Here is a 2,776-nt window from a genome sequence, read left to right on the forward strand (position 1 = left end):
TTATATATCAACAAATAGTGAAATAAAAGATGGATGAGCCATGGCATCTGCCCTCAAGTTATGCACAATCTAACAGGGACACCCACATGGGCATAAATAACTGCCTTGCAGGTCAGTGTAGAAGAAGCATCACAAGCACGTGTGACTAGAACATGTGTTGGATGCAAATAACTAAAACCCCAAATAAAGTAGCTGAACAATAAGAACATTTAGTGTAATGCAGAAGAGGAAGTACAAAGTTAAGACTCATCACAGGGCTCGACAGTGTCATCCTGAGTGCACTGCCTCCCACCTCTCCCAACTGCCTGTTGCAGTTACTAGTTCATCCTAAGGCTGGTGGTCTTGCCCAGAAGTGGTTGTCAGCAGAAGTAAGAGACACCTGTTTCTTTTTTAACATCCAGCAGAGGAGAATTTCACATCTAGCAGGAAAATTTTTCCTCCAAAATTCCTTTCCTTGTATTGCATTGGCCCGTGTCTGAGCTCCTGGCTGATAAGAAGGATGAGGTTACCCTCACTGACTTAAGACTATTCATAGAAATTTGAATAGCCCCGGGTTGACGGGCCAAATATAATGTCCACCCAAGTGCAAAGGAATTAGACACGAAGCAGATCCTGTCATTCATAAAACACAGTAGCTTTGGGGGGGTTTTGTGGATTATCCTGAGGTTCACAAATGACAGCAATGGAAGGCAATAGGCAACACTCAGTATGAGAAAAGCATTTTTAAAGCCTCTGAGAGATGATTCATTATGCCTCCGTGACATTTCTAAATTTGGGGAAGAGGAATACCTCAGTGTTCTCCCTTTCTCACAAAGTCAGATAATCACTCTAAAGTGGTTGCCAAGCATTTTTTAAGCTGATATTTCTGGCTCCTTCCAAAGCAGTCTGTCACTAAACTCACCCACTCTACAGAGGAGGGGAGAAGGAGGAGCAGTTGCAATGATATTACTTTTTTTTTCCTTTGGTGCTGCATAAATTCTTTATTAAACTCAATATGATACAGTCATTTAATATCCAGAGACTAATGATTTACAAGCATTAGGTACAAAATAAACATATTTATAAACTAGATACACTTTGATTACAATTTTAAATATAATTTTTAGAAAACTGACAGTAAAATCCTAGATAAATGAGTTTTTCCTTAATCATTAAAAATTCTTTCTTAAAAAGCTTTTTCTATAATTGTAAAAACTATTCCATGCCTTATAGCTGGAAACCAATATCTTTAATCTTGAAATATCTTTAAATAGAAATCCAGCTCAACTCAAGATTAACTCATTACTTCCCAAAGTCCCTGTAGGGTGAATCCATCCTTCAATTTCTCTATTGCAAGCCCCAGGTCTTCTGAAAATACAGGTTCACGATCTTGTTGCTTATTGCCATCAGCATAATAACCCACAAAAGTGTCTGGGTGATCATCAGAGTCCATTTCCACATCATCTTGAATTTGTTCAACTGTCAGAGCTTCCAGGGGCTGTGGCTTTTCTTCCATCTCATAATCCACTCCAAATATAGGACTGGCAGAATACACTTTGTGAAGTGAATTGATCTCCTTAACCAATGCCTGCAGTTTTTCCACAGGATCTATTTTAAAGCCAAGGACATATCCTCCACTCTGCTGAGAGTTTTCTATGACAAGAGCTAACCCAAATTTCGAAACTCTAGTCTTTATTGAACAAATTTGCAGATATGGTATACTGACATTAAAAGCATCATTCATATTTGCATGCCACACAATTCTCACATTGGTAATAAAAAAGGTTCCCAAATTTCCCTTATCACTGGATAAATTCCATACTCCATTGATTTTATCATATACGTGTTCTTGTGGTGATAATCTTAGTTGCTTATTTTGAATTAGTGCACTCTCACTTTAAAATCACAATACATTTTAGAAGTTTCATATGCTCTGTGTACTGCAATCACAGAAGTAAAAAGTCTAGGACTTCCAGGAACCAAATTTGTAAATATAAACTCAAAACGAGTACTGTGACACCTTGTTAGTATATAAAGAGCTTCAGTTTGGCCTCGTAATTTAGAGTTAGCTGTCCTGGTTGTAATATTCAATATGCAGTTGTAACCAATAGAAAGATTGACTCTGGGAAATGCCAAAGAGTGCCAAAGAATTCTTAAATTTGTTACTGAGAGTCTGCCTCTATTCCCATTATTTCCTTTGATGTCTTCAATTGAATCTAAACAATCAATAAGGACTTCTCCAGGTCTTGTTTTCATTTGTTGCGAGGACACGTTGAAGCGGACATCCCAGTCCTCCCAAAGCGTGTCCATCACCAACATGATGACCAAGGCTCTTTGGTGGCACTCTGTACAGAGGGGAAGGCCGAGCGGCGTTTTGCCGGCTCCAAGGCAACAGGCCACCATTGTCGCTACGTCTACGGCTGAGAACCAAGCTTTCTCGCGGTAGGGCATTAGCTGATTTGAGGCTGGGAGAGGGTTCAGCTCCTTAGAGTAGCTGAGCTGGCACCGGCCCAGGAGCTTGTGCTTGACTCTGAATGACCGTCCCGGCCTCCAAACACATGTGCCAGCTGTTCCACCCACTCCCTTCATTCCCCTACACTGCCAATACATTTAGACCTAAAACTCCAAAAGTGCCTTCCAGGGACGCCTGCATCTGGCCCTGCCCACCTCTCCGAACTCCTGCCCCTCTCCCTGCTTCTGTCTACCTTCCAGTCAAGCAGGGCTTAGAGCCTTTGTGGGGCCCTGTTTTCTGTCTGGAACTCTTGTTTCCTCAGTTCTTAGCATGCCCGCCTTTGTC

General features: G+C 41.1%; 1 pseudogene; it reads right to left on the minus strand.

The window, feature by feature from the left end:
- Window positions 1-1,205: 1,205 nt before the first annotated feature.
- Window positions 1,206-2,329, minus strand: LOC136393105 (Bardet-Biedl syndrome 5 protein homolog pseudogene; annotated as a pseudogene).
- Window positions 2,330-2,776: the final 447 nt, after the last annotated feature.

The sequence above is a fragment of the Saccopteryx leptura genome, chromosome 2 (genome assembly GCF_036850995.1).
Source record: "Saccopteryx leptura isolate mSacLep1 chromosome 2, mSacLep1_pri_phased_curated, whole genome shotgun sequence".
NCBI lineage: Eukaryota > Metazoa > Chordata > Mammalia > Chiroptera > Emballonuridae > Saccopteryx > Saccopteryx leptura.